The sequence below is a fragment of the Hoplias malabaricus genome, chromosome 17 (assembly GCF_029633855.1).
Source record: "Hoplias malabaricus isolate fHopMal1 chromosome 17, fHopMal1.hap1, whole genome shotgun sequence".
Lineage (NCBI taxonomy): Eukaryota > Metazoa > Chordata > Actinopteri > Characiformes > Erythrinidae > Hoplias > Hoplias malabaricus.
Window position 1 is genome coordinate 904514 of NC_089816.1, and position 27712 is coordinate 932225.

The window sequence follows — 27712 nt, forward strand, 5'->3', positions numbered from 1 at the left end:
TCGCTCTATGGCCTAGACTGCCTATTCCAATTGTGGGTGTCTCTGTAGCAGTCACGTGATACAGCTGAAAGATTTTTTTTTTTTTTATTTGCCACACTGAGCGGAGCTTAGATCGCGCAAATCAGAAAACTCTCCCAAAAAACACTCAGAGAAAGAGACAGATTGTTTTTCGGACAGGTTTAACACGATAACATATCCTATGAAGTGACTAAACTTCTCAAGGATGGCGAAGAAAGCTCTAATTCCCGCCATTTTTTGTTAATTCACCATGAATTAAACGAATAGACATTTTCAGGCCTATTTAAGACACTGAATTCAACTGGCCAGCAGAGGTCGCTGTGTGGATTAGACTGCCTATTCCAATTGAGGGTGCCTCTATAGCTGTCACGTGGTACAGCTGACAGGATTTTTTTTTTTTTTTTGCCACACTGGGCGGAGCTTAGATCGTGCAAGTCAGAAAACTCTCCCAAAAAACACTCAGAGAAAGAGACAGATTGTTTTTCGGACAGGTTTAACATGATAACATATCCTATGAAGTGACTAAACTTCTCAAGGATGGCGAAGAAAGCTCTAATTCCCGCCATTTTTTGTTAATTCACCATGAATTAAAAGAATAGACATGTACAGGCCTATTTAAGACACTGAATTCAACTGGCCAGCAGAGGTCGCTGTGTGGCCTAGACTGCCTGTTCCAATTGTGGGTACCTCTATAGCTGTCACGTGGTACAGCTGACAGGATTTTTTTTTTTTTTTGCCACACTGGGCGGAGCTTAGATCGCGCAAGTCAGAAAACTCTCCCAAAAAACACTCAGAGAAAGAGACAGATTGTTTTTTGGACAGGTTTAACACGATAACATATCCTATGAAGTGACTAAACTTCTCAAGGATGGCGAAGAAAGCTCTAATTCCCGCCATTTTTTGTTAATTCACCATGAATTAAAAGAATAGACATGTACAGGCCTATTTAAAACACTGAATTCAACTGGCCAGCAGAGGTCGCTGTGTAGCTTTGACTGCCTATTCCAATTGTGGGTGTCTCTATAGCTGTCACGTGATACAACTGAAAAGTTTTTTTTTTTTTTAATTGATTTATTTATTTATATGATATTGTATTTCACAGGGTCAGGGGGCCCTAGGGTCCCGCTCCAAGCCCGCCTGAGCCCGGCTTCGCTCCGCTCGCCTTCGGCTCGCTCAGGGTGTTCTTGGCTTCAGAGATCCAACTATGTTTCTCAAACATGGTGGCTAAAATTTTCAGTCTGAGGGCCTATTTAAAGCACTGAATTCAACTGGCCAGCAGAGGTCGCTGTGTGGATTAGACTGCCTATTCCAATTGAGGGTGCCTCTATAGCTGTCACTTGGTACAGCTGACAGGATTTTTTTTTTTTTTTGCCACACTGGGCGGAGCTTAGATCGTGCAAGTCAGAAAACTCTCCCAAAAAACACTCAGAGAAAGAGACAGATTGTTTTTCAGACAGGTTTAACACGATAACATATCCTATGAAGTGACTAAACTTCTCAAGGATGGCGAAGAAAGCTCTAATTCCCGCCATTTTTTGTTAATTCACCATGAATTAAAAGAATAGACATGTACAGGCCTATTTAAGACACTGAATTCAACTGGCCAGCAGAGGTTGCTGTGTGGCCTAGACTGCCAGTTCCAATTGTGGGTGCCTCTGTAGCTGTCACGTGGTACAGCTGACAGGATTTTTTTTTTTTTTGCCACACTGGGCGGAGCTTAGATCGCGCAAGTCAGAAAACTCTCCCAAAAAACACTCAGAGAAAGAGACAGATTGTTTTTCGGACAGGTTTAACATGATAACATATCCTATGAAGTGACTAAACTTCTCAAGGATGGCGAAGAAAGCTCTAATTCCCGCCATTTTTTGTTAATTCACCATGAATTAAAAGAATAGACATGTACAGGCCTATTTAAGACACTGAATTCAACTGGCCAGCAGAGGTCGCTGTGTGGCCTAGACTGCCTGTTCCAATTGTGGGTACCTCTATAGCTGTCACGTGGTACAGCTGACAGGATTTTTTTTTTTTTTTGCCACACTGGGCGGAGCTTAGATCGCGCAAGTCAGAAAACTCTCCCAAAAAACACTCAGAGAAAGAGACAGATTGTTTTTTGGACAGGTTTAACACGATAACATATCCTATGAAGTGACTAAACTTCTCAAGGATGGCGAAGAAAGCTCTAATTCCCGCCATTTTTTGTTAATTCACCATGAATTAAAAGAATAGACATGTACAGGCCTATTTAAAACACTGAATTCAACTGGCCAGCAGAGGTCGCTGTGTAGCTTTGACTGCCTATTCCAATTGTGGGTGTCTCTATAGCTGTCACGTGATACAACTGAAAAGTTTTTTTTTTTTAATTGATTTATTTATTTATATGATATTGTATTTCACAGGGTCAGGGGGCCCTAGGGTCCCGCTCCGCTCCGCCTTCGGCGGAGGCCTGAGGGGGCCCTAGGGTCCCGCTCCGCTCCGCCTTCGGCGGAGGCCTGAGGGGGCCCTAGGGTCCCGCTCCGCTCCGCCTTCGGCGGAGGCCTGAGGGGGCCCTAGGGTCCCGCTCCGCTCCGCCTTCGGCGGAGGCCTGAGGGGGCCCTAGGGTCCCGCTCCGCTCCGCCTTCGGCGGAGGCCTGAGGGGGCCCTAGGGTCCCGCTCCGCTCCGCCTTCGGCGGAGGCCTGAGGGGGCCCTAGGGTCCCGCTCCGCTCCGCCTTCGGCTCGCTCAGGGTGTTCTTGGCTTCAGAGATCCAACTATGTTTCTCAAACATGGTGGCTAAAATTTTCAGTCTGAGGGCCTATTTAAAGCACTGAATTCAAATGGCCAACAGAGGTCGCTCTATGGCCTAGACTGCCTATTCCAATTGTGGGTGTCTCTGTAGCAGTCACGTGATACAGCTGAAAGATTTTTTTTTTTTTTATTTGCCACACTGAGCGGAGCTTAGATCGCGCAAATCAGAAAACTCTCCCAAAAAACACTCAGAGAAAGAGACAGATTGTTTTTCGGACAGGTTTAACACGATAACATATCCTATGAAGTGACTAAACTTCTCAAGGATGGCGAAGAAAGCTCTAATTCCCGCCATTTTTTGTTAATTCACCATGAATTAAACGAATAGACATTTTCAGGCCTATTTAAGACACTGAATTCAACTGGCCAGCAGAGGTCGCTGTGTGGATTAGACTGCCTATTCCAATTGAGGGTGCCTCTATAGCTGTCACGTGGTACAGCTGACAGGATTTTTTTTTTTTTTTTGCCACACTGGGCGGAGCTTAGATCGTGCAAGTCAGAAAACTCTCCCAAAAAACACTCAGAGAAAGAGACAGATTGTTTTTCGGACAGGTTTAACATGATAACATATCCTATGAAGTGACTAAACTTCTCAAGGATGGCGAAGAAAGCTCTAATTCCCGCCATTTTTTGTTAATTCACCATGAATTAAAAGAATAGACATGTACAGGCCTATTTAAGACACTGAATTCAACTGGCCAGCAGAGGTCGCTGTGTGGCCTAGACTGCCTGTTCCAATTGTGGGTACCTCTATAGCTGTCACGTGGTACAGCTGACAGGATTTTTTTTTTTTTTTGCCACACTGGGCGGAGCTTAGATCGCGCAAGTCAGAAAACTCTCCCAAAAAACACTCAGAGAAAGAGACAGATTGTTTTTTGGACAGGTTTAACACGATAACATATCCTATGAAGTGACTAAACTTCTCAAGGATGGCGAAGAAAGCTCTAATTCCCGCCATTTTTTGTTAATTCACCATGAATTAAAAGAATAGACATGTACAGGCCTATTTAAAACACTGAATTCAACTGGCCAGCAGAGGTCGCTGTGTAGCTTTGACTGCCTATTCCAATTGTGGGTGTCTCTATAGCTGTCACGTGATACAACTGAAAAGTTTTTTTTTTTTTAATTGATTTATTTATTTATATGATATTGTATTTCACAGGGTCAGGGGGCCCTAGGGTCCCGCTCCGCTCCGCCTTCGGCGGAGGCCTGAGGGGGCCCTAGGGTCCCGCTCCGCTCCGCCTTCGGCGGAGGCCTGAGGGGGCCCTAGGGTCCCGCTCCGCTCCGCCTTCGGCGGAGGCCTGAGGGGGCCCTAGGGTCCCGCTCCGCTCCGCCTTCGGCTCGCTCAGGGTGTTCTTGGCTTCAGAGATCCAACTATGTTTCTCAAACATGGTGGCTAAAATTTTCAGTCTGAGGGCCTATTTAAAGCACTGAATTCAAATGGCCAACAGAGGTCGCTCTATGGCCTAGACTGCCTATTCCAATTGTGGGTGTCTCTGTAGCAGTCACGTGATACAGCTGAAAGATTTTTTTTTTTTTTATTTGCCACACTGAGCGGAGCTTAGATCGCGCAAATCAGAAAACTCTCCCAAAAAACACTCAGAGAAAGAGACAGATTGTTTTTCGGACAGGTTTAACACGATAACATATCCTATGAAGTGACTAAACTTCTCAAGGATGGCGAAGAAAGCTCTAATTCCCGCCATTTTTTGTTAATTCACCATGAATTAAACGAATAGACATTTTCAGGCCTATTTAAGACACTGAATTCAACTGGCCAGCAGAGGTCGCTGTGTGGATTAGACTGCCTATTCCAATTGAGGGTGCCTCTATAGCTGTCACGTGGTACAGCTGACAGGATTTTTTTTTTTTTTTTGCCACACTGGGCGGAGCTTAGATCGTGCAAGTCAGAAAACTCTCCCAAAAAACACTCAGAGAAAGAGACAGATTGTTTTTCGGACAGGTTTAACATGATAACATATCCTATGAAGTGACTAAACTTCTCAAGGATGGCGAAGAAAGCTCTAATTCCCGCCATTTTTTGTTAATTCACCATGAATTAAAAGAATAGACATGTACAGGCCTATTTAAGACACTGAATTCAACTGGCCAGCAGAGGTCGCTGTGTGGCCTAGACTGCCTGTTCCAATTGTGGGTACCTCTATAGCTGTCACGTGGTACAGCTGACAGGATTTTTTTTTTTTTTTGCCACACTGGGCGGAGCTTAGATCGCGCAAGTCAGAAAACTCTCCCAAAAAACACTCAGAGAAAGAGACAGATTGTTTTTTGGACAGGTTTAACACGATAACATATCCTATGAAGTGACTAAACTTCTCAAGGATGGCGAAGAAAGCTCTAATTCCCGCCATTTTTTGTTAATTCACCATGAATTAAAAGAATAGACATGTACAGGCCTATTTAAAACACTGAATTCAACTGGCCAGCAGAGGTCGCTGTGTAGCTTTGACTGCCTATTCCAATTGTGGGTGTCTCTATAGCTGTCACGTGATACAACTGAAAAGTTTTTTTTTTTTTAATTGATTTATTTATTTATATGATATTGTATTTCACAGGGTCAGGGGGCCCTAGGGTCCCGCTCCGCTCCGCCTTCGGCGGAGGCCTGAGGGGGCCCTAGGGTCCCGCTCCGCTCCGCCTTCGGCGGAGGCCTGAGGGGGCCCTAGGGTCCCGCTCCGCTCCGCCTTCGGCTCGCTCAGGGTGTTCTTGGCTTCAGAGATCCAACTATGTTTCTCAAACATGGTGGCTAAAATTTTCAGTCTGAGGGCCTATTTAAAGCACTGAATTCAAATGGCCAACAGAGGTCGCTCTATGGCCTAGACTGCCTATTCCAATTGTGGGTGTCTCTGTAGCAGTCACGTGATACAGCTGAAAGATTTTTTTTTTTTTTATTTGCCACACTGAGCGGAGCTTAGATCGCGCAAATCAGAAAACTCTCCCAAAAAACACTCAGAGAAAGAGACAGATTGTTTTTCGGACAGGTTTAACACGATAACATATCCTATGAAGTGACTAAACTTCTCAAGGATGGCGAAGAAAGCTCTAATTCCCGCCATTTTTTGTTAATTCACCATGAATTAAACGAATAGACATTTTCAGGCCTATTTAAGACACTGAATTCAACTGGCCAGCAGAGGTCGCTGTGTGGATTAGACTGCCTATTCCAATTGAGGGTGCCTCTATAGCTGTCACGTGGTACAGCTGACAGGATTTTTTTTTTTTTTTTGCCACACTGGGCGGAGCTTAGATCGTGCAAGTCAGAAAACTCTCCCAAAAAACACTCAGAGAAAGAGACAGATTGTTTTTCGGACAGGTTTAACATGATAACATATCCTATGAAGTGACTAAACTTCTCAAGGATGGCGAAGAAAGCTCTAATTCCCGCCATTTTTTGTTAATTCACCATGAATTAAAAGAATAGACATGTACAGGCCTATTTAAGACACTGAATTCAACTGGCCAGCAGAGGTCGCTGTGTGGCCTAGACTGCCTGTTCCAATTGTGGGTACCTCTATAGCTGTCACGTGGTACAGCTGACAGGATTTTTTTTTTTTTTTGCCACACTGGGCGGAGCTTAGATCGCGCAAGTCAGAAAACTCTCCCAAAAAACACTCAGAGAAAGAGACAGATTGTTTTTTGGACAGGTTTAACACGATAACATATCCTATGAAGTGACTAAACTTCTCAAGGATGGCGAAGAAAGCTCTAATTCCCGCCATTTTTTGTTAATTCACCATGAATTAAAAGAATAGACATGTACAGGCCTATTTAAAACACTGAATTCAACTGGCCAGCAGAGGTCGCTGTGTAGCTTTGACTGCCTATTCCAATTGTGGGTGTCTCTATAGCTGTCACGTGATACAACTGAAAAGTTTTTTTTTTTTTTAATTGATTTATTTATTTATATGATATTGTATTTCACAGGGTCAGGGGGCCCTAGGGTCCCGCTCCAAGCCCGCCTGAGCCCGGCTTCGCTCCGCTCGCCTTCGGCTCGCTCAGGGTGTTCTTGGCTTCAGAGATCCAACTATGTTTCTCAAACATGGTGGCTAAAATTTTCAGTCTGAGGGCCTATTTAAAGCACTGAATTCAAATGGCCAACAGAGGTCGCTCTATGGCCTAGACTGCCTATTCCAATTGTGGGTGTCTCTGTAGCAGTCACGTGATACAGCTGAAAGATTTTTTTTTTTTTTATTTGCCACACTGAGCGGAGCTTAGATCGCGCAAATCAGAAAACTCTCCCAAAAAACACTCAGAGAAAGAGACAGATTGTTTTTCGGACAGGTTTAACACGATAACATATCCTATGAAGTGACTAAACTTCTCAAGGATGGCGAAGAAAGCTCTAATTCCCGCCATTTTTTGTTAATTCACCATGAATTAAACGAATAGACATTTTCAGGCCTATTTAAGACACTGAATTCAACTGGCCAGCAGAGGTCGCTGTGTGGATTAGACTGCCTATTCCAATTGAGGGTGCCTCTATAGCTGTCACGTGGTACAGCTGACAGGATTTTTTTTTTTTTTTTGCCACACTGGGCGGAGCTTAGATCGTGCAAGTCAGAAAACTCTCCCAAAAAACACTCAGAGAAAGAGACAGATTGTTTTTCGGACAGGTTTAACATGATAACATATCCTATGAAGTGACTAAACTTCTCAAGGATGGCGAAGAAAGCTCTAATTCCCGCCATTTTTTGTTAATTCACCATGAATTAAAAGAATAGACATGTACAGGCCTATTTAAGACACTGAATTCAACTGGCCAGCAGAGGTCGCTGTGTGGCCTAGACTGCCTGTTCCAATTGTGGGTACCTCTATAGCTGTCACGTGGTACAGCTGACAGGATTTTTTTTTTTTTTTGCCACACTGGGCGGAGCTTAGATCGCGCAAGTCAGAAAACTCTCCCAAAAAACACTCAGAGAAAGAGACAGATTGTTTTTTGGACAGGTTTAACACGATAACATATCCTATGAAGTGACTAAACTTCTCAAGGATGGCGAAGAAAGCTCTAATTCCCGCCATTTTTTGTTAATTCACCATGAATTAAAAGAATAGACATGTACAGGCCTATTTAAAACACTGAATTCAACTGGCCAGCAGAGGTCGCTGTGTAGCTTTGACTGCCTATTCCAATTGTGGGTGTCTCTATAGCTGTCACGTGATACAACTGAAAAGTTTTTTTTTTTTAATTGATTTATTTATTTATATGATATTGTATTTCACAGGGTCAGGGGGCCCTAGGGTCCCGCTCCGCTCCGCCTTCGGCTCGCTCAGGGTGTTCTTGGCTTCAGAGATCCAACTATGTTTCTCAAACATGGTGGCTAAAATTTTCAGTCTGAGGGCCTATTTAAAGCACTGAATTCAAATGGCCAACAGAGGTCGCTCTATGGCCTAGACTGCCTATTCCAATTGTGGGTGTCTCTGTAGCAGTCACGTGATACAGCTGAAAGATTTTTTTTTTTTTTATTTGCCACACTGAGCGGAGCTTAGATCGCGCAAATCAGAAAACTCTCCCAAAAAACACTCAGAGAAAGAGACAGATTGTTTTTCGGACAGGTTTAACACGATAACATATCCTATGAAGTGACTAAACTTCTCAAGGATGGCGAAGAAAGCTCTAATTCCCGCCATTTTTTGTTAATTCACCATGAATTAAACGAATAGACATTTTCAGGCCTATTTAAGACACTGAATTCAACTGGCCAGCAGAGGTCGCTGTGTGGATTAGACTGCCTATTCCAATTGAGGGTGCCTCTATAGCTGTCACGTGGTACAGCTGACAGGATTTTTTTTTTTTTTTTGCCACACTGGGCGGAGCTTAGATCGTGCAAGTCAGAAAACTCTCCCAAAAAACACTCAGAGAAAGAGACAGATTGTTTTTCGGACAGGTTTAACATGATAACATATCCTATGAAGTGACTAAACTTCTCAAGGATGGCGAAGAAAGCTCTAATTCCCGCCATTTTTTGTTAATTCACCATGAATTAAAAGAATAGACATGTACAGGCCTATTTAAGACACTGAATTCAACTGGCCAGCAGAGGTCGCTGTGTGGCCTAGACTGCCTGTTCCAATTGTGGGTACCTCTATAGCTGTCACGTGGTACAGCTGACAGGATTTTTTTTTTTTTTTGCCACACTGGGCGGAGCTTAGATCGCGCAAGTCAGAAAACTCTCCCAAAAAACACTCAGAGAAAGAGACAGATTGTTTTTTGGACAGGTTTAACACGATAACATATCCTATGAAGTGACTAAACTTCTCAAGGATGGCGAAGAAAGCTCTAATTCCCGCCATTTTTTGTTAATTCACCATGAATTAAAAGAATAGACATGTACAGGCCTATTTAAAACACTGAATTCAACTGGCCAGCAGAGGTCGCTGTGTAGCTTTGACTGCCTATTCCAATTGTGGGTGTCTCTATAGCTGTCACGTGATACAACTGAAAAGTTTTTTTTTTTTTTAATTGATTTATTTATTTATATGATATTGTATTTCACAGGGTCAGGGGGCCCTAGGGTCCCGCTCCAAGCCCGCCTGAGCCCGGCTTCGCTCCGCTCGCCTTCGGCTCGCTCAGGGTGTTCTTGGCTTCAGAGATCCAACTATGTTTCTCAAACATGGTGGCTAAAATTTTCAGTCTGAGGGCCTATTTAAAGCACTGAATTCAACTGGCCAGCAGAGGTCGCTGTGTGGATTAGACTGCCTATTCCAATTGAGGGTGCCTCTATAGCTGTCACTTGGTACAGCTGACAGGATTTTTTTTTTTTTTTGCCACACTGGGCGGAGCTTAGATCGTGCAAGTCAGAAAACTCTCCCAAAAAACACTCAGAGAAAGAGACAGATTGTTTTTCAGACAGGTTTAACACGATAACATATCCTATGAAGTGACTAAACTTCTCAAGGATGGCGAAGAAAGCTCTAATTCCCGCCATTTTTTGTTAATTCACCATGAATTAAAAGAATAGACATGTACAGGCCTATTTAAGACACTGAATTCAACTGGCCAGCAGAGGTTGCTGTGTGGCCTAGACTGCCAGTTCCAATTGTGGGTGCCTCTGTAGCTGTCACGTGGTACAGCTGACAGGATTTTTTTTTTTTTTGCCACACTGGGCGGAGCTTAGATCGCGCAAGTCAGAAAACTCTCCCAAAAAACACTCAGAGAAAGAGACAGATTGTTTTTCGGACAGGTTTAACATGATAACATATCCTATGAAGTGACTAAACTTCTCAAGGATGGCGAAGAAAGCTCTAATTCCCGCCATTTTTTGTTAATTCACCATGAATTAAAAGAATAGACATGTACAGGCCTATTTAAGACACTGAATTCAACTGGCCAGCAGAGGTCGCTGTGTGGCCTAGACTGCCTGTTCCAATTGTGGGTACCTCTATAGCTGTCACGTGGTACAGCTGACAGGATTTTTTTTTTTTTTTGCCACACTGGGCGGAGCTTAGATCGCGCAAGTCAGAAAACTCTCCCAAAAAACACTCAGAGAAAGAGACAGATTGTTTTTTGGACAGGTTTAACACGATAACATATCCTATGAAGTGACTAAACTTCTCAAGGATGGCGAAGAAAGCTCTAATTCCCGCCATTTTTTGTTAATTCACCATGAATTAAAAGAATAGACATGTACAGGCCTATTTAAAACACTGAATTCAACTGGCCAGCAGAGGTCGCTGTGTAGCTTTGACTGCCTATTCCAATTGTGGGTGTCTCTATAGCTGTCACGTGATACAACTGAAAAGTTTTTTTTTTTTAATTGATTTATTTATTTATATGATATTGTATTTCACAGGGTCAGGGGGCCCTAGGGTCCCGCTCCGCTCCGCCTTCGGCGGAGGCCTGAGGGGGCCCTAGGGTCCCGCTCCGCTCCGCCTTCGGCTCGCTCAGGGTGTTCTTGGCTTCAGAGATCCAACTATGTTTCTCAAACATGGTGGCTAAAATTTTCAGTCTGAGGGCCTATTTAAAGCACTGAATTCAAATGGCCAACAGAGGTCGCTCTATGGCCTAGACTGCCTATTCCAATTGTGGGTGTCTCTGTAGCAGTCACGTGATACAGCTGAAAGATTTTTTTTTTTTTTATTTGCCACACTGAGCGGAGCTTAGATCGCGCAAATCAGAAAACTCTCCCAAAAAACACTCAGAGAAAGAGACAGATTGTTTTTCGGACAGGTTTAACACGATAACATATCCTATGAAGTGACTAAACTTCTCAAGGATGGCGAAGAAAGCTCTAATTCCCGCCATTTTTTGTTAATTCACCATGAATTAAACGAATAGACATTTTCAGGCCTATTTAAGACACTGAATTCAACTGGCCAGCAGAGGTCGCTGTGTGGATTAGACTGCCTATTCCAATTGAGGGTGCCTCTATAGCTGTCACGTGGTACAGCTGACAGGATTTTTTTTTTTTTTTTGCCACACTGGGCGGAGCTTAGATCGTGCAAGTCAGAAAACTCTCCCAAAAAACACTCAGAGAAAGAGACAGATTGTTTTTCGGACAGGTTTAACATGATAACATATCCTATGAAGTGACTAAACTTCTCAAGGATGGCGAAGAAAGCTCTAATTCCCGCCATTTTTTGTTAATTCACCATGAATTAAAAGAATAGACATGTACAGGCCTATTTAAGACACTGAATTCAACTGGCCAGCAGAGGTCGCTGTGTGGCCTAGACTGCCTGTTCCAATTGTGGGTACCTCTATAGCTGTCACGTGGTACAGCTGACAGGATTTTTTTTTTTTTTTGCCACACTGGGCGGAGCTTAGATCGCGCAAGTCAGAAAACTCTCCCAAAAAACACTCAGAGAAAGAGACAGATTGTTTTTCGGACAGGTTTAACATGATAACATATCCTATGAAGTGACTAAACTTCTCAAGGATGGCGAAGAAAGCTCTAATTCCCGCCATTTTTTGTTAATTCACCATGAATTAAACGAATAGACATTTTCAGGCCTATTTAAGACACTGAATTCAACTGGCCAGCAGAGGTCGCTGTGTGGATTAGACTGCCTATTCCAATTGAGGGTGCCTCTATAGCTGTCACGTGGTACAGCTGACAGGATTTTTTTTTTTTTTTTGCCACACTGGGCGGAGCTTAGATCGTGCAAGTCAGAAAACTCTCCCAAAAAACACTCAGAGAAAGAGACAGATTGTTTTTCGGACAGGTTTAACATGAAAACATATCCTATGAAGTGACTAAACTTCTCAAGGATGGCGAAGAAAGCTCTAATTCCCGCCATTTTTTGTTAATTCACCATGAATTAAAAGAATAGACATGTACAGGCCTATTTAAGACACTGAATTCAACTGGCCAGCAGAGGTCGCTGTGTGGCCTAGACTGCCTGTTCCAATTGTGGGTACCTCTATAGCTGTCACGTGGTACAGCTGACAGGATTTTTTTTTTTTTTTGCCACACTGGGCGGAGCTTAGATCGCGCAAGTCAGAAAACTCTCCCAAAAAACACTCAGAGAAAGAGACAGATTGTTTTTTGGACAGGTTTAACACGATAACATATCCTATGAAGTGACTAAACTTCTCAAGGATGGCGAAGAAAGCTCTAATTCCCGCCATTTTTTGTTAATTCACCATGAATTAAAAGAATAGACATGTACAGGCCTATTTAAAACACTGAATTCAACTGGCCAGCAGAGGTCGCTGTGTAGCTTTGACTGCCTATTCCAATTGTGGGTGTCTCTATAGCTGTCACGTGATACAACTGAAAAGTTTTTTTTTTTTAATTGATTTATTTATTTATATGATATTGTATTTCACAGGGTCAGGGGGCCCTAGGGTCCCGCTCCAAGCCCGCCTGAGCCCGGCTTCGCTCCGCTCGCCTTCGGCTCGCTCAGGGTGTTCTTGGCTTCAGAGATCCAACTATGTTTCTCAAACATGGTGGCTAAAATTTTCAGTCTGAGGGCCTATTTAAAGCACTGAATTCAAATGGCCAACAGAGGTCGCTCTATGGCCTAGACTGCCTATTCCAATTGTGGGTGTCTCTGTAGCAGTCACGTGATACAGCTGAAAGATTTTTTTTTTTTTTATTTGCCACACTGAGCGGAGCTTAGATCGCGCAAATCAGAAAACTCTCCCAAAAAACACTCAGAGAAAGAGACAGATTGTTTTTCGGACAGGTTTAACACGATAACATATCCTATGAAGTGACTAAACTTCTCAAGGATGGCGAAGAAAGCTCTAATTCCCGCCATTTTTTGTTAATTCACCATGAATTAAACGAATAGACATTTTCAGGCCTATTTAAGACACTGAATTCAACTGGCCAGCAGAGGTCGCTGTGTGGATTAGACTGCCTATTCCAATTGAGGGTGCCTCTATAGCTGTCACGTGGTACAGCTGACAGGATTTTTTTTTTTTTTGCCACACTGGGCGGAGCTTAGATCGTGCAAGTCAGAAAACTCTCCCAAAAAACACTCAGAGAAAGAGACAGATTGTTTTTCGGACAGGTTTAACATGATAACATATCCTATGAAGTGACTAAACTTCTCAAGGATGGCGAAGAAAGCTCTAATTCCCGCCATTTTTTGTTAATTCACCATGAATTAAAAGAATAGACATGTACAGGCCTATTTAAGACACTGAATTCAACTGGCCAGCAGAGGTCGCTGTGTGGCCTAGACTGCCTGTTCCAATTGTGGGTACCTCTATAGCTGTCACGTGGTACAGCTGACAGGATTTTTTTTTTTTTTTGCCACACTGGGCGGAGCTTAGATCGCGCAAGTCAGAAAACTCTCCCAAAAAACACTCAGAGAAAGAGACAGATTGTTTTTTGGACAGGTTTAACACGATAACATATCCTATGAAGTGACTAAACTTCTCAAGGATGGCGAAGAAAGCTCTAATTCCCGCCATTTTTTGTTAATTCACCATGAATTAAAAGAATAGACATGTACAGGCCTATTTAAAACACTGAATTCAACTGGCCAGCAGAGGTCGCTGTGTAGCTTTGACTGCCTATTCCAATTGTGGGTGTCTCTATAGCTGTCACGTGATACAACTGAAAAGTTTTTTTTTTTTTTAATTGATTTATTTATTTATATGATATTGTATTTCACAGGGTCAGGGGGCCCTAGGGTCCCGCTCCAAGCCCGCCTGAGCCCGGCTTCGCTCCGCTCGCCTTCGGCTCGCTCAGGGTGTTCTTGGCTTCAGAGATCCAACTATGTTTCTCAAACATGGTGGCTAAAATTTTCAGTCTGAGGGCCTATTTAAAGCACTGAATTCAACTGGCCAGCAGAGGTCGCTGTGTGGATTAGACTGCCTATTCCAATTGAGGGTGCCTCTATAGCTGTCACGTGGTACAGCTGACAGGATTTTTTTTTTTTTTTTGCCACACTGGGCGGAGCTTAGATCGTGCAAGTCAGAAAACTCTCCCAAAAAACACTCAGAGAAAGAGACAGATTGTTTTTCAGACAGGTTTAACACGATAACATATCCTATGAAGTGACTAAACTTCTCAAGGATGGCGAAGAAAGCTCTAATTCCCGCCATTTTTTGTTAATTCACCATGAATTAAAAGAATAGACATGTACAGGCCTATTTAAGACACTGAATTCAACTGGCCAGCAGAGGTTGCTGTGTGGCCTAGACTGCCAGTTCCAATTGTGGGTGCCTCTGTAGCTGTCACGTGGTACAGCTGACAGGATTTTTTTTTTTTTTTGCCACACTGGGCGGAGCTTAGATCGCGCAAGTCAGAAAACTCTCCCAAAAAACACTCAGAGAAAGAGACAGATTGTTTTTCGGACAGGTTTAACATGATAACATATCCTATGAAGTGACTAAACTTCTCAAGGATGGCGAAGAAAGCTCTAATTCCCGCCATTTTTTGTTAATTCACCATGAATTAAAAGAATAGACATGTACAGGCCTATTTAAGACACTGAATTCAACTGGCCAGCAGAGGTCGCTGTGTGGCCTAGACTGCCTGTTCCAATTGTGGGTACCTCTATAGCTGTCACGTGGTACAGCTGACAGGATTTTTTTTTTTTTTTGCCACACTGGGCGGAGCTTAGATCGCGCAAGTCAGAAAACTCTCCCAAAAAACACTCAGAGAAAGAGACAGATTGTTTTTTGGACAGGTTTAACACGATAACATATCCTATGAAGTGACTAAACTTCTCAAGGATGGCGAAGAAAGCTCTAATTCCCGCCATTTTTTGTTAATTCACCATGAATTAAAAGAATAGACATGTACAGGCCTATTTAAAACACTGAATTCAACTGGCCAGCAGAGGTCGCTGTGTAGCTTTGACTGCCTATTCCAATTGTGGGTGTCTCTATAGCTGTCACGTGATACAACTGAAAAGTTTTTTTTTTTTAATTGATTTATTTATTTATATGATATTGTATTTCACAGGGTCAGGGGGCCCTGGGGTCCCGCTCCAAGCCCGCCTGAGCCCGGCTTCGCTCCGCTCGCCTTCGGCTCGCTCAGGGTGTTCTTGGCTTCAGAGATCCAACTATGTTTCTCAAACATGGTGGCTAAAATTTTCAGTCTGAGGGCCTATTTAAAGCACTGAATTCAAATGGCCAACAGAGGTCGCTCTATGGCCTAGACTGCCTATTCCAATTGTGGGTGTCTCTGTAGCAGTCACGTGATACAGCTGAAAGATTTTTTTTTTTTTTATTTGCCACACTGAGCGGAGCTTAGATCGCGCAAATCAGAAAACTCTCCCAAAAAACACTCAGAGAAAGAGACAGATTGTTTTTCGGACAGGTTTAACACGATAACATATCCTATGAAGTGACTAAACTTCTCAAGGATGGCGAAGAAAGCTCTAATTCCCGCCATTTTTTGTTAATTCACCATGAATTAAACGAATAGACATTTTCAGGCCTATTTAAGACACTGAATTCAACTGGCCAGCAGAGGTCGCTGTGTGGATTAGACTGCCTATTCCAATTGAGGGTGCCTCTATAGCTGTCACGTGGTACAGCTGACAGGATTTTTTTTTTTTTTTTGCCACACTGGGCGGAGCTTAGATCGTGCAAGTCAGAAAACTCTCCCAAAAAACACTCAGAGAAAGAGACAGATTGTTTTTCGGACAGGTTTAACATGATAACATATCCTATGAAGTGACTAAACTTCTCAAGGATGGCGAAGAAAGCTCTAATTCCCGCCATTTTTTGTTAATTCACCATGAATTAAAAGAATAGACATGTACAGGCCTATTTAAGACACTGAATTCAACTGGCCAGCAGAGGTCGCTGTGTGGCCTAGACTGCCTGTTCCAATTGTGGGTACCTCTATAGCTGTCACGTGGTACAGCTGACAGGATTTTTTTTTTTTTTTGCCACACTGGGCGGAGCTTAGATCGCGCAAGTCAGAAAACTCTCCCAAAAAACACTCAGAGAAAGAGACAGATTGTTTTTTGGACAGGTTTAACACGATAACATATCCTATGAAGTGACTAAACTTCTCAAGGATGGCGAAGAAAGCTCTAATTCCCGCCATTTTTTGTTAATTCACCATGAATTAAAAGAATAGACATGTACAGGCCTATTTAAAACACTGAATTCAACTGGCCAGCAGAGGTCGCTGTGTAGCTTTGACTGCCTATTCCAATTGTGGGTGTCTCTATAGCTGTCACGTGATACAACTGAAAAGTTTTTTTTTTTTTTAATTGATTTATTTATTTATATGATATTGTATTTCACAGGGTCAGGGGGCCCTAGGGTCCCGCTCCAAGCCCGCCTGAGCCCGGCTTCGCTCCGCTCGCCTTCGGCTCGCTCAGGGTGTTCTTGGCTTCAGAGATCCAACTATGTTTCTCAAACATGGTGGCTAAAATTTTCAGTCTGAGGGCCTATTTAAAGCACTGAATTCAACTGGCCAGCAGAGGTCGCTGTGTGGATTAGACTGCCTATTCCAATTGAGGGTGCCTCTATAGCTGTCACGTGGTACAGCTGACAGGATTTTTTTTTTTTTTTTTGCCACACTGGGCGGAGCTTAGATCGTGCAAGTCAGAAAACTCTCCCAAAAAACACTCAGAGAAAGAGACAGATTGTTTTTCAGACAGGTTTAACACGATAACATATCCTATGAAGTGACTAAACTTCTCAAGGATGGCGAAGAAAGCTCTAATTCCCGCCATTTTTTGTTAATTCACCATGAATTAAAAGAATAGACATGTACAGGCCTATTTAAGACACTGAATTCAACTGGCCAGCAGAGGTCGCTGTGTGGCCTAGACTGCCAGTTCCAATTGTGGGTGCCTCTGTAGCTGTCACGTGGTACAGCTGACAGGATTTTTTTTTTTTTTTTGCCACACTGGGCGGAGCTTAGATCGCGCAAGTCAGAAAACTCTCCCAAAAAACACTCAGAGAAAGAGACAGATTGTTTTTCGGACAGGTTTAACATGATAACATATCCTATGAAGTGACTAAACTTCTCAAGGATGGCGAAGAAAGCTCTAATTCCCGCCATTTTTTGTTAATTCACCATGAATTAAACGAATAGACATTTTCAGGCCTATTTAAGACACTGAATTCAACTGGCCAGCAGAGGTCGCTGTGTGGATTAGACTGCCTATTCCAATTGAGGGTGCCTCTATAGCTGTCACGTGGTACAGCTGACAGGATTTTTTTTTTTTTTTTGCCACACTGGGCGGAGCTTAGATCGTGCAAGTCAGAAAACTCTCCCAAAAAACACTCAGAGAAAGAGACAGATTGTTTTTCGGACAGGTTTAACATGATAACATATCCTATGAAGTGACTAAACTTCTCAAGGATGGCGAAGAAAGCTCTAATTCCCGCCATTTTTTGTTAATTCACCATGAATTAAAAGAATAGACATGTACAGGCCTATTTAAAACACTGAATTCAACTGGCCAGCAGAGGTCGCTGTGTAGCTTTGACTGCCTATTCCAATTGTGGGTGTCTCTATAGCTGTCACGTGATACAACTGAAAAGTTTTTTTTTTTTTTAATTGATTTATTTATTTATATGATATTGTATTTCACAGGGTCAGGGGGCCCTAGGGTCCCGCTCCAAGCCCGCCTGAGCCCGGCTTCGCTCCGCTCGCCTTCGGCTCGCTCAGGGTGTTCTTGGCTTCAGAGATCCAACTATGTTTCTCAAACATGGTGGCTAAAATTTTCAGTCTGAGGGCCTATTTAAAGCACTGAATTCAACTGGCCAGCAGAGGTCGCTGTGTGGATTAGACTGCCTATTCCAATTGAGGGTGCCTCTATAGCTGTCACGTGGTACAGCTGACAGGATTTTTTTTTTTTTTTTGCCACACTGGGCGGAGCTTAGATCGTGCAAGTCAGAAAACTCTCCCAAAAAACACTCAGAGAAAGAGACAGATTGTTTTTCAGACAGGTTTAACACGATAACATATCCTATGAAGTGACTAAACTTCTCAAGGATGGCGAAGAAAGCTCTAATTCCCGCCATTTTTTGTTAATTCACCATGAATTAAAAGAATAGACATGTACAGGCCTATTTAAGACACTGAATTCAACTGGCCAGCAGAGGTCGCTGTGTGGCCTAGACTGCCAGTTCCAATTGTGGGTGCCTCTGTAGCTGTCACGTGGTACAGCTGACAGGATTTTTTTTTTTTTTTGCCACACTGGGCGGAGCTTAGATCGCGCAAGTCAGAAAACTCTCCCAAAAAACACTCAGAGAAAGAGACAGATTGTTTTTCGGACAGGTTTAACATGATAACATATCCTATGAAGTGACTAAACTTCTCAAGGATGGCGAAGAAAGCTCTAATTCCCGCCATTTTTTGTTAATTCACCATGAATTAAACGAATAGACATTTTCAGGCCTATTTAAGACACTGAATTCAACTGGCCAGCAGAGGTCGCTGTGTGGATTAGACTGCCTATTCCAATTGAGGGTGCCTCTATAGCTGTCACGTGGTACAGCTGACAGGATTTTTTTTTTTTTTTTGCCACACTGGGCGGAGCTTAGATCGTGCAAGTCAGAAAACTCTCCCAAAAAACACTCAGAGAAAGAGACAGATTGTTTTTCGGACAGGTTTAACATGATAACATATCCTATGAAGTGACTAAACTTCTCAAGGATGGCGAAGAAAGCTCTAATTCCCGCCATTTTTTGTTAATTCACCATGAATTAAAAGAATAGACATGTACAGGCCTATTTAAGACACTGAATTCAACTGGCCAGCAGAGGTCGCTGTGTGGCCTAGACTGCCTGTTCCAATTGTGGGTACCTCTATAGCTGTCACGTGGTACAGCTGACAGGATTTTTTTTTTTTTTTGCCACACTGGGCGGAGCTTAGATCGCGCAAGTCAGAAAACTCTCCCAAAAAACACTCAGAGAAAGAGACAGATTGTTTTTTGGACAGGTTTAACACGATAACATATCCTATGAAGTGACTAAACTTCTCAAGGATGGCGAAGAAAGCTCTAATTCCCGCCATTTTTTGTTAATTCACCATGAATTAAAAGAATAGACATGTACAGGCCTATTTAAAACACTGAATTCAACTGGCCAGCAGAGGTCGCTGTGTAGCTTTGACTGCCTATTCCAATTGTGGGTGTCTCTATAGCTGTCACGTGATACAACTGAAAAGTTTTTTTTTTTTAATTGATTTATTTATTTATATGATATTGTATTTCACAGGGTCAGGGGGCCCTAGGGTCCCGCTCCGCTCCGCCCCGCCTTCGGCGGAGGCCTGAGGGGGCCCTAGGGTCCCGCTCCGCTCCGCCTTCGGCTCGCTCAGGGTGTTCTTGGCTTCAGAGATCCAACTATGTTTCTCAAACATGGTGGCTAAAATTTTCAGTCTGAGGGCCTATTTAAAGCACTGAATTCAAATGGCCAACAGAGGTCGCTCTATGGCCTAGACTGCCTATTCCAATTGTGGGTGTCTCTGTAGCAGTCACGTGATACAGCTGAAAGATCTTTTTTTTTTTTTATTTGCCACACTGAGCGGAGCTTAGATCGCGCAAATCAGAAAACTCTCCCAAAAAACACTCAGAGAAAGAGACAGATTGTTTTTCGGACAGGTTTAACACGATAACATATCCTATGAAGTGACTAAACTTCTCAAGGATGGCGAAGAAAGCTCTAATTCCCGCCATTTTTTGTTAATTCACCATGAATTAAACGAATAGACATTTTCAGGCCTATTTAAGACACTGAATTCAACTGGCCAGCAGAGGTCGCTGTGTGGATTAGACTGCCTATTCCAATTGAGGGTGCCTCTAAAGCTGTCACGTGGTACAGCTGACAGGATTTTTATTTTTTTTTTTTGCCACACTGGGCGGAGCTTAGATCGGGCAAGTCAGAAAACTCTCCCAAAAAACACTCAGAGAAAGAGACAGATTGTTTTTCGGACAGGTTTAACACGATAACATATCCTATGAAGTGACTAAACTTCTCAAGGATGGCAAAGAAAGCTCTAATTCCCGCCATTTTTTGTTAATTCACCATGAATTAAAAGAATAGACATGTACAGGCCTATTTAAGACACTGAATTCAACTGGCCAGCAGAGGTCGCTGTGTGGCCTAGACTGCCAGTTCCAATTGTGGGTGCCTCTGTAGCTGTCACGTGGTACAGCTGACAGGATTTTTTTTTTTTTTTGCCACACTGGGCGGAGCTTAGATCGCGCAAGTCAGAAAACTCTCCCAAAAAACACTCAGAGAAAGAGACAGATTGTTTTTCGGACAGGTTTAACATGATAACATATCCTATGAAGTGACTAAACTTCTCAAGGATGGCGAAGAAAGCTCTAATTCCCGCCATTTTTTGTTAATTCACCATGAATTAAACGAATAGACATTTTCAGGCCTATTTAAGACACTGAATTCAACTGGCCAGCAGAGGTCGCTGTGTGGATTAGACTGCCTATTCCAATTGAGGGTGCCTCTATAGCTGTCACGTGGTACAGCTGACAGGATTTTTTTTTTTTTTTTGCCACACTGGGCGGAGCTTAGATCGTGCAAGTCAGAAAACTCTCCCAAAAAACACTCAGAGAAAGAGACAGATTGTTTTTCGGACAGGTTTAACATGATAACATATCCTATGAAGTGACTAAACTTCTCAAGGATGGCGAAGAAAGCTCTAATTCCCGCCATTTTTTGTTAATTCACCATGAATTAAAAGAATAGACATGTACAGGCCTATTTAAGACACTGAATTCAACTGGCCAGCAGAGGTCGCTGTGTGGCCTAGACTGCCTGTTCCAATTGTGGGTACCTCTATAGCTGTCACGTGGTACAGCTGACAGGATTTTTTTTTTTTTTTGCCACACTGGGCGGAGCTTAGATCGCGCAAGTCAGAAAACTCTCCCAAAAAACACTCAGAGAAAGAGACAGATTGTTTTTTGGACAGGTTTAACACGATAACATATCCTATGAAGTGACTAAACTTCTCAAGGATGGCGAAGAAAGCTCTAATTCCCGCCATTTTTTGTTAATTCACCATGAATTAAAAGAATAGACATGTACAGGCCTATTTAAAACACTGAATTCAACTGGCCAGCAGAGGTCGCTGTGTAGCTTTGACTGCCTATTCCAATTGTGGGTGTCTCTATAGCTGTCACGTGATACAACTGAAAAGTTTTTTTTTTTTAATTGATTTATTTATTTATATGATATTGTATTTCACAGGGTCAGGGGGCCCTAGGGTCCCGCTCCGCTCCGCCTTCGGCGGAGGCCTGAGGGGGCCCTAGGGTCCCGCTCCGCTCCGCCTTCGGCGGAGGCCTGAGGGGGCCCTAGGGTCCCGCTCCGCTCCGCCTTCGGCGGAGGCCTGAGGGGGCCCTAGGGTCCCGCTCCGCTCCGCCTTCGGCGGAGGCCTGAGGGGGCCCTAGGGTCCCGCTCCGCTCCGCCTTCGGCGGAGGCCTGAGGGGGCCCTAGGGTCCCGCTCCGCTCCGCCTTCGGCTCGCTCAGGGTGTTCTTGGCTTCAGAGATCCAACTATGTTTCTCAAACATGGTGGCTAAAATTTTCAGTCTGAGGGCCTATTTAAAGCACTGAATTCAAATGGCCAACAGAGGTCGCTCTATGGCCTAGACTGCCTATTCCAATTGTGGGTGTCTCTGTAGCAGTCACGTGATACAGCTGAAAGATTTTTTTTTTTTTTATTTGCCACACTGAGCGGAGCTTAGATCGCGCAAATCAGAAAACTCTCCCAAAAAACACTCAGAGAAAGAGACAGATTGTTTTTCGGACAGGTTTAACACGATAACATATCCTATGAAGTGACTAAACTTCTCAAGGATGGCGAAGAAAGCTCTAATTCCCGCCATTTTTTGTTAATTCACCATGAATTAAACGAATAGACATTTTCAGGCCTATTTAAGACACTGAATTCAACTGGCCAGCAGAGGTCGCTGTGTGGATTAGACTGCCTATTCCAATTGAGGGTGCCTCTATAGCTGTCACGTGGTACAGCTGACAGGATTTTTTTTTTTTTTTGCCACACTGGGCGGAGCTTAGATCGTGCAAGTCAGAAAACTCTCCCAAAAAACACTCAGAGAAAGAGACAGATTGTTTTTTGGACAGGTTTAACACGATAACATATCCTATGAAGTGACTAAACTTCTCAAGGATGGCGAAGAAAGCTCTAATTCCCGCCATTTTTTGTTAATTCACCATGAATTAAAAGAATAGACATGTACAGGCCTATTTAAGACACTGAATTCAACTGGCCAGCAGAGGTCGCTGTGTAGCTTTGACTGCCTATTCCAATTGTGGGTGTCTCTATAGCTGTCACGTGATACAACTGAAAAGTTTTTTTTTTTTTTAATTGATTTATTTATTTATATGATATTGTATTTCACAGGGTCAGGGGGCCCTAGGGTCCCGCTCCAAGCCCGCCTGAGCCCGGCTTCGCTCCGCTCGCCTTCGGCTCGCTCAGGGTGTTCTTGGCTTCAGAGATCCAACTATGTTTCTCAAACATGGTGGCTAAAATTTTCAGTCTGAGGGCCTATTTAAAGCACTGAATTCAACTGGCCAGCAGAGGTCGCTGTGTGGATTAGACTGCCTATTCCAATTGAGGGTGCCTCTATAGCTGTCACGTGGTACAGCTGACAGGATTTTTTTTTTTTTTTTTGCCACACTGGGCGGAGCTTAGATCGTGCAAGTCAGAAAACTCTCCCAAAAAACACTCAGAGAAAGAGACAGATTGTTTTTCAGACAGGTTTAACACGATAACATATCCTATGAAGTGACTAAACTTCTCAAGGATGGCGAAGAAAGCTCTAATTCCCGCCATTTTTTGTTAATTCACCATGAATTAAAAGAATAGACATGTACAGGCCTATTTAAGACACTGAATTCAACTGGCCAGCAGAGGTCGCTGTGTGGCCTAGACTGCCAGTTCCAATTGTGGGTGCCTCTGTAGCTGTCACGTGGTACAGCTGACAGGATTTTTTTTTTTTTTTGCCACACTGGGCGGAGCTTAGATCGCGCAAGTCAGAAAACTCTCCCAAAAAACACTCAGAGAAAGAGACAGATTGTTTTTCGGACAGGTTTAACATGATAACATATCCTATGAAGTGACTAAACTTCTCAAGGATGGCGAAGAAAGCTCTAATTCCCGCCATTTTTTGTTAATTCACCATGAATTAAACGAATAGACATGTACAGGCCTATTTAAGACACTGAATTCAAGTGGCCAGCAGAGGTCGCTGTGTGGCCTAGACTGCCTGTTCCAATTGTGGGTACCTCTATAGCTGTCACGTGGTACAGCTGACAGGATTTTTTATTTTTTTTTGCCACACTGGGCGGAGCTTAGATCGCGCAAGTCAGAAAACTCTCCCAAAAAACACTCAGAGAAAGAGACAGATTGTTTTTTGGACAGGTTTAACACGATAACATATCCTATGAAGTGACTAAACTTCTCAAGGATGGCGAAGAAAGCTCTAATTCCCGCCATTTTTTGTTAATTCACCATGAATTAAAAGAATAGACATGTACAGGCCTATTTAAAACACTGAATTCAACTGGCCAGCAGAGGTCGCTGTGTAGCTTTGACTGCCTATTCCAGTTGTGGGTGTCTCTATAGCTGTCACGTGATACAACTGAAAAGTTTTTTTTTTTTTAATTGATTTATTTATTTATATGATATTGTATTTCACAGGGTCAGGGGGCCCTAGGGTCCCGCTCCAAGCCCGCCTGAGCCCGGCTTCGCTCCGCTCGCCTTCGGCTCGCTCAGGGTGTTCTTGGCTTCAGAGATCCAACTATGTTTCTCAAACATGGTGGCTAAAATTTTCAGTCTGAGGGCCTATTTAAAGCACTGAATTCAACTGGCCAGCAGAGGTCGCTGTGTGGATTAGACTGCCTATTCCAATTGAGGGTGCCTCTATAGCTGTCACGTGGTACAGCTGACAGGATTTTTTTTTTTTTTTTGCCACACTGGGCGGAGCTTAGATCGTGCAAGTCAGAAAACTCTCCCAAAAAACACTCAGAGAAAGAGACAGATTGTTTTTCAGACAGGTTTAACACGATAACATATCCTATGAAGTGACTAAACTTCTCAAGGATGGCGAAGAAAGCTCTAATTCCCGCCATTTTTTGTTAATTCACCATGAATTAAAAGAATAGACATGTACAGGCCTATTTAAGACACTGAATTCAACTGGCCAGCAGAGGTCGCTGTGTGGCCTAGACTGCCAGTTCCAATTGTGGGTGCCTCTGTAGCTGTCACGTGGTACAGCTGACAGGATTTTTTTTTTTTTTTGCCACACTGGGCGGAGCTTAGATCGCGCAAGTCAGAAAACTCTCCCAAAAAACACTCAGAGAAAGAGACAGATTGTTTTTCGGACAGGTTTAACATGATAACATATCCTATGAAGTGACTAAACTTCTCAAGGATGGCGAAGAAAGCTCTAATTCCCGCCATTTTTTGTTAATTCACCATGAATTAAACGAATAGACATGTACAGGCCTATTTAAGACACTGAATTCAAGTGGCCAGCAGAGGTCGCTGTGTGGCCTAGACTGCCTGTTCCAATTGTGGGTACCTCTATAGCTGTCACGTGGTACAGCTGACAGGATTTTTTATTTTTTTTTGCCACACTGGGCGGAGCTTAGATCGCGCAAGTCAGAAAACTCTCCCAAAAAACACTCAGAGAAAGAGACAGATTGTTTTTTGGACAGGTTTAACACGATAACATATCCTATGAAGTGACTAAACTTCTCAAGGATGGCGAAGAAAGCTCTAATTCCCGCCATTTTTTGTTAATTCACCATGAATTAAAAGAATAGACATGTACAGGCCTATTTAAAACACTGAATTCAACTGGCCAGCAGAGGTCGCTGTGTAGCTTTGACTGCCTATTCCAGTTGTGGGTGTCTCTATAGCTGTCACGTGATACAACTGAAAAGTTTTTTTTTTTTTAATTGATTTATTTATTTATATGATATTGTATTTCACAGGGTCAGGGGGCCCTAGGGTCCCGCTCCAAGCCCGCCTGAGCCCGGCTTCGCTCCGCTCGCCTTCGGCTCGCTCAGGGTGTTCTTGGCTTCAGAGATCCAACTATGTTTCTCAAACATGGTGGCTAAAATTTTCAGTCTGAGGGCCTATTTAAAGCACTGAATTCAACTGGCCAGCAGAGGTCGCTGTGTGGATTAGACTGCCTATTCCAATTGAGGGTGCCTCTATAGCTGTCACGTGGTACAGCTGACAGGATTTTTTTTTTTTTTTTGCCACACTGGGCGGAGCTTAGATCGTGCAAGTCAGAAAACTCTCCCAAAAAACACTCAGAGAAAGAGACAGATTGTTTTTCAGACAGGTTTAACACGATAACATATCCTATGAAGTGACTAAACTTCTCAAGGATGGCGAAGAAAGCTCTAATTCCCGCCATTTTTTGTTAATTCACCATGAATTAAAAGAATAGACATGTACAGGCCTATTTAAGACACTGAATTCAACTGGCCAGCAGAGGTCGCTGTGTGGCCTAGACTGCCAGTTCCAATTGTGGGTGCCTCTGTAGCTGTCACGTGGTACAGCTGACAGGATTTTTTTTTTTTTTTGCCACACTGGGCGGAGCTTAGATCGCGCAAGTCAGAAAACTCTCCCAAAAAACACTCAGAGAAAGAGACAGATTGTTTTTCGGACAGGTTTAACATGATAACATATCCTATGAAGTGACTAAACTTCTCAAGGATGGCGAAGAAAGCTCTAATTCCCGCCATTTTTTGTTAATTCACCATGAATTAAACGAATAGACATGTACAGGCCTATTTAAGACACTGAATTCAAGTGGCCAGCAGAGGTCGCTGTGTGGCCTAGACTGCCTGTTCCAATTGTGGGTACCTCTATAGCTGTCACGTGGTACAGCTGACAGGATTTTTTATTTTTTTTTGCCACACTGGGCGGAGCTTAGATCGCGCAAGTCAGAAAACTCTCCCAAAAAACACTCAGAGAAAGAGACAGATTGTTTTTTGGACAGGTTTAACACGATAACATATCCTATGAAGTGACTAAACTTCTCAAGGATGGCGAAGAAAGCTCTAATTCCCGCCATTTTTTGTTAATTCACCATGAATTAAAAGAATAGACATGTACAGGCCTATTTAAAACACTGAATTCAACTGGCCAGCAGAGGTCGCTGTGTAGCTTTGACTGCCTATTCCAGTTGTGGGTGTCTCTATAGCTGTCACGTGATACAACTGAAAAGTTTTTTTTTTTTTAATTGATTTATTTATTTATATGATATTGTATTTCACAGGGTCAGGGGGCCCTAGGGTCCCGCTCCAAGCCCGCCTGAGCCCGGCTTCGCTCCGCTCGCCTTCGGCTCGCTCAGGGTGTTCTTGGCTTCAGAGATCCAACTATGTTTCTCAAACATGGTGGCTAAAATTTTCAGTCTGAGGGCCTATTTAAAGCACTGAATTCAACTGGCCAGCAGAGGTCGCTGTGTGGATTAGACTGCCTATTCCAATTGAGGGTGCCTCTATAGCTGTCACGTGGTACAGCTGACAGGATTTTTTTTTTTTTTTTGCCACACTGGGCGGAGCTTAGATCGTGCAAGTCAGAAAACTCTCCCAAAAAACACTCAGAGAAAGAGACAGATTGTTTTTCAGACAGGTTTAACACGATAACATATCCTATGAAGTGACTAAACTTCTCAAGGATGGCGAAGAAAGCTCTAATTCCCGCCATTTTTTGTTAATTCACCATGAATTAAAAGAATAGACATGTACAGGCCTATTTAAGACACTGAATTCAACTGGCCAGCAGAGGTCGCTGTGTGGCCTAGACTGCCAGTTCCAATTGTGGGTGCCTCTGTAGCTGTCACGTGGTACAGCTGACAGGATTTTTTTTTTTTTTTGCCACACTGGGCGGAGCTTAGATCGCGCAAGTCAGAAAACTCTCCCAAAAAACACTCAGAGAAAGAGACAGATTGTTTTTCGGACAGGTTTAACATGATAACATATCCTATGAAGTGACTAAACTTCTCAAGGATGGCGAAGAAAGCTCTAATTCCCGCCATTTTTTGTTAATTCACCATGAATTAAACGAATAGACATGTACAGGCCTATTTAAGACACTGAATTCAAGTGGCCAGCAGAGGTCGCTGTGTGGCCTAGACTGCCTGTTCCAATTGTGGGTACCTCTATAGCTGTCACGTGGTACAGCTGACAGGATTTTTTATTTTTTTTTGCCACACTGGGCGGAGCTTAGATCGCGCAAGTCAGAAAACTCTCCCAAAAAACACTCAGAGAAAGAGACAGATTGTTTTTTGGACAGGTTTAACACGATAACATATCCTATGAAGTGACTAAACTTCTCAAGGATGGCGAAGAAAGCTCTAATTCCCGCCATTTTTTGTTAATTCACCATGAATTAAAAGAATAGACATGTACAGGCCTATTTAAAACACTGAATTCAACTGGCCAGCAGAGGTCGCTGTGTAGCTTTGACTGCCTATTCCAGTTGTGGGTGTCTCTATAGCTGTCACGTGATACAACTGAAAA